This window comes from Triticum dicoccoides, chromosome 4B (genome assembly GCF_002162155.2).
Source record: "Triticum dicoccoides isolate Atlit2015 ecotype Zavitan chromosome 4B, WEW_v2.0, whole genome shotgun sequence".
NCBI classification, from domain to species: Eukaryota; Viridiplantae; Streptophyta; class Magnoliopsida; order Poales; family Poaceae; genus Triticum; species Triticum dicoccoides.
Genome location: NC_041387.1, coordinates 647556231 through 647566791, shown reverse-complemented (window position 1 = coordinate 647566791; position 10561 = coordinate 647556231).

Genomic DNA, 10561 nt, shown 5'->3' with positions numbered 1-10561 from the left:
AAAAATACAAAAGAAAATGATAAAAAATTCAAAAAATAAAATTCTTCGAGATGTAGTTATATTACTACATCTACTAGTTAGGAAAATTTAAAAACTTAAATTTGGACATGTTTTGCAAAAAGTGTAGGGAAAATGTAAAACGGCTATAACTTTTACATACGATGTCGGAAAAAACGTATAATATATCAAAAAATTCAGTACGAAAATCCGCATCCAATATTGATAGCCTATGGCCTGTTTGCAATTTTTTAGAATCCTCAAATTCCAAAAGGAGAAAAAGATATACTCAAATTTAAGTTTTTTTTAATTTTGGTTAAATCTGGTCAAATTATGGTCAAACTACTTATTCAAGAAGTATTAATGTTACTACATACTTATTCAAGAATATTAGTGTTACTAAATAATTATTTCAATTTTTTGAATTTTGGACAAATCTGGTCAAACTATGGTCAAACTTATTCAAGAAATATTAGTGTTACTAAATAATTACTGTTTTTTAGAATAATAGTTTCAAACTCAAATGGTGAAATGTGTGACCTAATGCTCAAGCTAAATTGCCGAGGGTTAATAGGATTTACAGCTTACATTTCTCAGGAAAACAATAAGTGCAGACTTGGAAAGTAGGGGGAATAGAACTCCGAAGTTAAGCATGCTCAGGCTGGGGGAGTGAGAGGATGGGTGACCGGTCGGGAAGTTAGACGATTTGGAATGAGTGATCCACACTTGAGTAGTTAAGAGGGGCGATTAGAGACTAAATCATCAAATAATTCAGAAAATTAAAATAAAAAATCAATTTTTTTTCCAAAATTTTCAAAAAGAAAATACCTTTAGTACCGGTTGGTAACACCAACCAGTACTAAAGGTCCCCCATACCACGGCGCGAGCTCACGCCACGTGGTGGGCCTTTAGTGGCGGTTCGTGCCGAACCGATACTAAAGGGGGGGGGGGGCTTTAGTCTCCACTCTTTAGTGCCGCTTGCAGAACCGGCACTAAAGGCCCTTATGAACCGGTATTAAAGCTCCGTTTTCTACTAGTGTTGCTTAATTCCAAAAAGAGTCTTACAGCCTATATTTATAACCTAAGATAACTTGCATAAGAATTAACCTAAGATAACATGTATAAGAATTAACCTAAGATAACTTGTGGGCTAAGATGCCCGGTGGGCCTAGATAAACCGGCCACAACAACATATAAGTTCCTGATCGGCAACCTATGTAAGGAGGGCATGGTTGGTGACACCAGGATGTTGCTTGAAGAAATGCCTCATGGAGGTCCGGTTCCAAGTGTTATGACGTACTCCCTTTGTTCTTTTTTTAAGATGTTTAAGACAGCTAAAATTAAACTGTTTTTGGTGTTGTCTTAAATGTCTAAAACGTACTACAAAAGTGAACAGAGGGAGTACAATGCAATGATCATGGGGTACTACAAGGCAGGAATGATGCAGGAAGCATTGGGGATTAAGGAGCTGATGGAAGGAAATGGGTGCCGCCCAGATGATTGGACATACAGCAGTTTGATCCATGGCCGTTGTGATGGGAAGATAGACGAAGCTGAACAATTACTGAATAGTGCTGTTAAAGGAGGTTTTACACCTACGGTTGTTACATTCAAGGATTGATGATGCACTCAGGGTGAAAAATAATATGTTGTTGAGTAAATGCAAGATTGATGTAAATGTGTATGGAAAGTTGATCAACAACCTCATTAAGAAGGATAGGTTAAAAGAGGCTAAAGAGTTGCTAACTGAAATTTCGACAACTGGTTTAGTTCCGAATGTGGTCACCTACAGTTCTGTTAGTGATGGCTATTGCAAGACTGGGAAGGTGGATTTTGCACTAGAGGTCTTAAAAATGATGGAAAGAGATGGTTGCCGGCCAAATTCATGGACCTACAACTCCCTGATGTATGGGTTGATTCAGGGTAAACAACTTCACAAGGCAATGGCACTAATAACTAAAATGCAAAAGGATGGAATAACTCCTGATGTTATCACCTATACCACTTTGGATCAAGGCTAGTGCAATGAACATGGATTTGATAATGCTTTCAGGTTATTTCAAATGATGGAGCAGAATGGCTTGACACCCGATGAACAATCATACACTGTCTTAACTGGTGCACTATGCAAAGCTGGAAGGCCTAAGGAAGCTTATTCATTTCTTGTTAGAAAAGGAGTACCCCTAACAAAGATACAGTATTCTACTTTAATTGATGGTTTCAGCAAGGCAGGTAATAGTGACATTGCTGCCGCCCTCATAGAGAGCATGGTCAGTGAGGGATGCACACCAGATACGTACACATATAGTGTACTATTGCATGCTTTATGCAAACAAAAGAAGCTGCGGGAAGCTTTGCCGATACTGGATCAGATGACTCAAAGGGGAATAAAATGTACCACTGTTTCTTATACAACTCTAATCAACGAAATGCTCAGAGAAGGGAAGGAAGACCGTGCTAAAAGGATGTTCGATGAAATGGTTTCATCAGGTCATAAGCCAAGTGCAACCACATATACTGTATTCATTAACTCATACTACAAGGAAGGTCGAATTGAGGATGCTGAGAACTTAATTGTGGAAATGGAGAGAGAAGGTGTTGCTCCTGATGCAGTGACCTATAACACATTAATTGATGGCTGTGGGCATATGGGATATAATAACCGCGCATTTGATACTCTAAAGCACATGATGGATGCATCATGTGAGCCAGATTACGGGACCTATTATATTCTTCTCAAGCATCTTCTGAAAGGGAATCTTAATGTCAGTTATGTAGATGCTTCCGCCTTGTGGAACTTGATAGAGTTGGATACTTTCTGGCAGTTTCTTGAAAGAATGTCACAATATTGTTTAAATCCCACTATGAAGACATACAGTTCTCTCATTGCAGGATTCTGCAAAGCCAGCCGTATTAAGGAAGCTTGTGTTCTTCTTGATCATATATGTGGAAAAGATATAACACCCAATGAAGGGATATATATGTCGCTTATCAAGTGCTGTTGTGATAGAAAGTTCTTTGAGAAGGCCTTGTTGTTTATTAACAACATGATAGAATGCGGCTTTCAGCCTCATCTTGACTTGTACCAGCTTCTTATACCGGGACTTTGCAACGAGGGAGAATTTGAGAAGGCTAAATCGATGTTCAGCGACTTGCTTGAACTGGGCTATAATCATGATGAAGTTGCATGGAAAATTCTAATTGATGGTTTGCTAAAAGTTGGTCATGTTGGTATATGTTCGCAGATGCTTTCTACCATGGAGAATACACAATGTTGCATTAGTTCTCAGACATACGCTATGCTTACCAATGGCATGCATGAGGCATCTGGCAGCCTGGTTGGTGCACTCCAAGGAGAAGCTAATTGAGTCAGCCTTATTGATGTGATCTTGCTAATAGATTGTAAATTTCATTGGCCACTCTTTTCATTGTGACCAGTTTAATTAACTGAATGCTTTCTTAAAGCTGCTCAATTTCATCTGGAACTTTCTGTCCAATGGTAAGTGTCCACACAAATGATATCCCATTATTTATCCAAACACGTTATCGCCTATAAACTTAGTTGACATAATTTTGTGCCCATTAGTGCACTTCTCTTTCCTTATTTTATAATTGAATCAAGGAAACTCTTGCTTACAAACCAACACATTTATAGAAATCATAGCCTGTATATATCATCCCAGAAACTAACCATGTCTGACAACTCTACATTCTTTTAGCCTGTTGAATATGTTGGTTATAAGGTTAGACTTGTCAAATATGATCAAATAATGATTATGGTAGTCAAATATGATCAAATTTGAACAAAACCTTCCATCAAGGCATCAACTAAATAACAGGTGATCCCTTCTTTACCTGGGCAGGAAGACAGGTGCAATTTTGATATTAATGAGGCACATGGGCAGCTCTCAAGGATCACTGCATTGTATAAAACTAACTTGAAATGAGAAACATCTAGTTAGGATGTCATTTGATCAGCGAAATGCCAATACATGTTGCTCAAAGTGACCAGTTTGCCAAAACAGGGTTATCGTACCAATTCCAATTTCTAGTCAACTCGAAGGCACTTCTCATCATCGAAGTTAGGAGGTATGTACTGCATGGCTTCTCGAGACTATGTGCTACCTTGCTTTGCTGTGCATTTGGTTTTTCATCATCCTTCCATTTATGCAGATTGTCAATGTCATGCTCACATAAACCTAGGACTTCTGGAGTTCCAATCCTTGCTTTGCTTTGTGGTAATACATTATAACTGTCATTCTTTTTCTTTGTATTATGATATTGGCGGTAAAATGCCATACAGTTCGTCTACATTGCAGAAGTTAAGTTCTGTATAATATTAAATAGTCTACCTCTCCGCAACACCTATTTATGTAGAGCTTCACATCAGAGCATATAGTGTGGTGCACAAACACATCGACTTGGAAGAACTGAACTTAAAAATTGTTGGGTAGGTACATAGACTTATGCTTGGAATGGGTGTAGAATTAGCGTGGCCATCAATATTTAGCTCAACTTTAAACTAAATACCGGTGACCACACTATTTTACTTCCATTCCAGGCAGCCCCTTACTATATAAAAAATGAATATATAAATAAACTTGTTTACTACTACCTCTGTTCTTGGGTGTATATCACCCTAGGATGCTTGTATTCAACCATTACAATTTACAAATCTTGACCACTAATACGCGTCTAAGTACATTGATTCATATTGCAAAGTTCTTTTATGTTATGCACGTTTTGTTATTTTCTATTAAACATATTGTGTTCAGAAGTCGTAGTGACAGTACGGATTGGAGACTGTAAACAATAAGGAAGGGAGTAGGTTTTCCTGTTATTTAGCCCATGTTTGATATATCTTCAAATCGTGTTTTAGCTAAGAAACAATAGCGTTTTCGATTGCATTTTGCATTGAGACATCAGATGTTGTCTATGGTGAGAATTTGACAACACGAAACATGATACTTTGAGGGAGTATTTTTTTAAATGAAAAATAATAAAAGCAAAATTCATATAGACAAGTAACTTGCTACCAGCCTTTGTCAATGTGACCATCTACCAGCCTTTGCTCCTGTAAGTTGTTGAAATTATGTTCTTCTCATTGCTTTTAAGGCTGCGTACTATAGACCCAAAGTGGTCGGATCCTTCCCCGGACCCTGCACAAGCGGGAGCTACTGCACCGGGCTGCCCTTTATGTTCTTCTCATTGCTTTTAAGAACAAAGGCTTAAGTGCACAGAATAAAAATATGATCTCATCGTTAATGTAGCTGCAATATTTGCGAGTAGAACTGATCCCCTTCCCCCATGATTACCTTTGGAGTGACATACCAGCATTCATGACCCTGATTTGATTTATATCCATAGACGAGGAGAACCAACCACAGTCCATGGTTAGGTAGCATGATGGCATCACGATTGGGAAACAACAATAGAAATATCCCCATCATCTCTTCCTCCTCCTATAGCATAATAGTCTGTGGTGTGCGGATTTCGAACAAGAAATGCAGTACTCAGCTCTAATGCTGTCTGACAGAATCCTGGAGATGGTAAAATGATCGGATACCATTGTGGCTTTGCTTACATAGAATACATCTGGATCCATGACTTGGGCAGAATATATGCATAAATATAAAGATTTCATGGAGTGGTATTATCTATTCCAAGTTTCTCTGGTGTCCTTGTGGTGCCAATGCGTCTGCCATCAAGGCGCCATCAAGCCACCTGGCTCCAGGGCTATCTCATATAGGCCTTAGGCCCCATAGTCTACTATGATTGTTGATCAATAACACATGCATGGTCTGAAGCATCACCTGTTCAGGTGCAAAGAGCACCCTCAACTGAAAGGTCGGGTTAAGCTATTGCACCTGCAAACTGGAATGGCTGCGTAACCTACATGAATGCCGCCATCGATTCTTATTCGGAGACGCCAAGGCTTCAAATATTCTTAACTGAAGGGTGTCAACCTCAGGTATGTCTTCTACGTTCAGTCTGTCACACTAGCCTCATCTATTCCGTTTGATTCCTAGGGATGTTAAGTGCAACATGTTAATGTCCCTAGATCAGATCTTTGATTTTGGGCTTGCAGAGTGGATTTCTGACAAATTGTGTCAGTGTTCCCCATTCAATCATCGTTCTTAAGAATGATTCCATTATTATCCAAAAGACATAACAGTATTGTAATTGTTGTTTTAACCTTTGACCTTACACCCTTATAATATAGGAATATGGCTTCAGAATATTTCATGTATGCGATCATAATGAGAAGATCACCGTGTTCTGATATGGACTTTTGTAATCTATCCTTGATCAAGTGCATAGGCAAAACCACTGCTGAACTGAACAACATGAAAAAGCTTAGTGGATCCTTCTCATGATGTTGGACATGACCCAGAGAAGAACACGCGCATAGTGCAGCAGTTCCATGTATGTTCACCACAGCGCAAGCTCACGTCCTAATATGAAACCGGTGAATCGGTGAGTTAGACGTATCTGCCATTTGAAGTTCAGAAGAAGCATTACATTGACGAGTTGATATGATGGTTGCTGGTTGCAGGTGCTCTGTTTCTCGAAGGTGGAGCCACTTTAACATTATGTGAAGAGTTGAAATCACAAAGCTTATATAGTATGATTCGAGCCGTGAATCAGAAGACTGGACTGGACCTGCACGTGTTACCTTGATGATTTGGACCATGAAACAAGCAGCCTGCCTTTGAACAATGAATTTTAGGGTACGTTTGCTTTGTGCCCCATCCAGCCTTACAATATTTTGGCGAAGAAATCGGCCGCCCTCGTTTCGCCCATGCATAAGCAAAAATTGTACTGCATGTGAGCAGACTAGACTGGCGTGCCAACTTTTTGGTGGCCAACCAAATTGTAGCCGGTGGTCAGCGAGTGTGCCAACCTTTGGTAAGGCTTAGCACCGGCCCCAAACCAAATGTACTCGATTGATCACTACATTTGGACATGTTTAACCATCTCTCTGCACATCACCTATCGCTCTCTACATTGTGATCCTCCTGCTTTGCATAGATGCTTATAGTTTGCATGGATGGATGGGTGTGAGATCAAACATTCAAAATAATTTCCTGCTTAGTAGTTGTGGACTTCTTTTTCTCAGCCGTCTCAGATGAATGGTTATGTTTATGCACGGACAAGTCGAGCAGTGCTGTGTATGGGAGACGAGGTTGCATGCTATGTTGTAGAATTGAATCTCTTGATGTACTATGGGAATTGCACAACTGTGATAATGATATGTACGTTTGGGCGACCTTTTATCGACTTTTTTTGCGAGACATGTAACCAAATTTCTCTCGGGTGAGGTTAGTTCCTGTGCGCGTGTGAACATTGTTTTTTCATGTCATGCACAGATGGAGAATTGCATGGTTTTATGGCCATGATAAGCCAAGATGAACGCAAGGAAAGCAATTCAAAATATCATGTTTACCTGCCGTTAGTCAGAATTATGTGCCTGATTGTAATGCAAAGCTGCATGGATATGGAGAGCCCAAAGACTCCAGGCATTTGGAAAAGCAGGACGATATTAAGGTGAGCCAATTAGTAAACTTGAAACTGGAAAACGTAATGGAAGCACATAGTTCAAAGCTGCCACTTTGTTATCTTAATATTTCGAACTATTCCTTGAGTATTCTAAGTGTTGATATTACTGCCACAGGGGACAACAGACCAGGAAGTTCAAGCTGCCACTGCCTCGTGCTCAAGAGCTGGTGAATTGGCTGATACAAATAGTGTCACACGGCTTGATTTCATGCCTAATTCTCTAAGACAGGCAGACTTTGCAGTTCTGCAGGAATTACCTGAGGATGTCAGGGCTGATTTGTTTAATGTGCTTCCATTACATAGGTCAAGAGATCCTACATGCAGCACTTCCAATGTTACTGAAAATAAATCTCCGAATGATGGAGGAACTGATCATCCAAAACATCATGTGAACTTTCATCTCCCAGTTTTGGTAATAGGCTGAACAGTTCAAAACATCCTGTGAACTTTCATCTCCCAGTTTCAGTAATAGGCTGAACAGTTCAAAGTTCTCGAAAATAGGCTGAACAGTTCAAAGTTAACCAAGTTTCTCTCGGGTGAGCTTAGTTCCTGTACGCGTGTGAACATTGTCTATGGAGGTGAAAAAGAGCTCGCCGTAAACGGTTACGTCGATGCAAGCTTTGACACTGATCCGGATGACTCTAAGTCACAAACCGGATACATATTTTTACTGAATGGAGGAGCTGTCAGTTGGTGCAGTTCCAAGCAGAGCGTCGTGGTGGGATCTACGTGTGAAGCGGAGTACATTGCTGCTTCGGAAGTAGCAACTGAAGGAGTTTGGATGAAGGAGTTCATATCCGATCTAGGTGTCATACCTAGTGCATCGAGTCCAAGGAAAATCTTTTGTGATAATACTGGTGAAATTGCCTTGGCAAAGGAATCCAGATTTCACAAGAGAACCAAGCACATCAAGAGACGCTTCAATTCCATCCGTCATCAAGTGTCGGAAGGGGACATAGAGATTTGCAAGATACACACGGATCTGAATGTTGCAGACCCGTTGACTAAGCCTCTTCCATGAGCAAAACATGATCAGCACCAAAGCTCCATGGGTGTTAGAATCATTACTATGTAATCTAGATTATTGACTCTAGTGCAAGTGGGAGACTGAAGGAAATATGCCCTAGAGGCAATAATAAAGTTATTATTTATTTCCTTAATTCATGATAAATGTTTATTATTCATGCTAGAATTATATTAACCGAAAACTTAGTACATGTGTGAATACATAGACAAAACATATAGTCCTTAGTATGCCTCTACTTGACTAGCTCGTTAATCAAAGATGGTTATGTTTCCTAACCATAGACATGTGTTGTCATTTGATGAACGGACACAACCCATCCGTTAGCTTAGCATTATGATCGTGTTAGTTTCATTGCTACTACTTTCTTCATGACATATACAAGTTCCTCAGACTATGAGATTATGCAACTCCCGAATACCGGAGGAACACTTTGTGTGCTACCATACGTCACAACGTAAATGGGTGATTATAAAGGTGCTCTACAGGTGTCTCCGAAGGTGTTTGTTGGGTTGGCATAGATCAAGATTAGGATTTGTCACTCCGTGTTCGGAGAGGTATCTATGGGCCCTCTCGGTAATAATCATCACTATAAGCCTTACAAGCATTGTGATTAATGAGTTATTTGCGGGATGAAGTATTACGGAACGAATAAAGAGACATGCCGATAATGAGATTGAACTAGGTATTGAGATATCGACAATCGAATCTCGGGCAAGTAACATACCGATGACAAAGGGAACAGCGTATGTTGTTATGCGGTTAGACCGATAAAGGTCTTCGTAGAATATGTAGGAACCAATATGAGCATCTAGGTTCCACTATTGGTTATTGACCGGAGACGTGTCTCGGTCATGTCTACATAGTTCTCGAACCTGTAGGGACCACACGCCTAACGTTCGATGACGATTGGTATTATGAGTTTATGTGTTTTGATGTACCGAAGGTAGTTCGGAGTTCTGGATTTGATGACGGACATGACGAGGAGTCTCGAAATGGTCGAGACATAAAGATTGATATATTGGATGACTATGTTTGGACATCGGAATAGTTCCTGATGAGTTCGTATGCAAAAGTTATGCCCATTTTACAAATTTCCAGAGAGATTTTGCAAATAAAGTCGAAATTCATATTTCTAAATTTTCCCAACAACTAGACCACATATCACATGGAAAACTTAATTTCTTTTATTGTTTTGACATTTCCATCATTTTCTTTTATTTATTTTTAAACTGAAAAGGCGGTCCTGGGGGTGCATTCGGTGGAACTTTTGGGCCAAGTTAGTAATGGCGCACCGTGGGGTGGTGCGCCATTACTAGTTAAACTAGTAATGGCGCACCACACCCACGGTGCGCCATTACTAGTTTTGAAAAACAAATTGAATTTTTTTTGAAAAAAAACTTAGTAATGGCGCACATGTGGACAGTGCGCCATTACTAGTTTTAACTAGTAATGGCGCACTGTCCACAGGTGCGTCATTACTAAAATTTTTTTTTCAAAACTACTAATGGCGCACGGTGGGTGTGGTGCGCCATTACTATGTCAACTAGTAACGGCGCACTATCCCACGGTGCAGCATTAGTAACAATTTTTTTTTATATTTTTTTCAAAACTTCTAATGGCGCACCACACACCAATGGCACACCTGTATGTGGTGCGCCATTGCTATATACTAATGGCGCACCACACATGTGGTGCGCTATTAGTGTCCATTTCATCTATATCCGTTTTCCTAGTAGTGAACCGGCCATAACACTTCTCCCTACCTGCACAAACAGCTCGTCCTCGAGCTGTAAGATGGGGAAGCGCTTGCAGAACTCCTCGAGGCGATCAGCCAGCGTCAAACACCTTCTCGACAGCTGGGGCGGCCAGGTCAGCGGCGATGGCGTCCTCCGGAATATAGTCTGCAACCTCCAGGTAGAAGAGTCACGGGTAGGCATGGCCGGGCGTGTAGGGCTCGTCACAGTTGAAGCACAACCC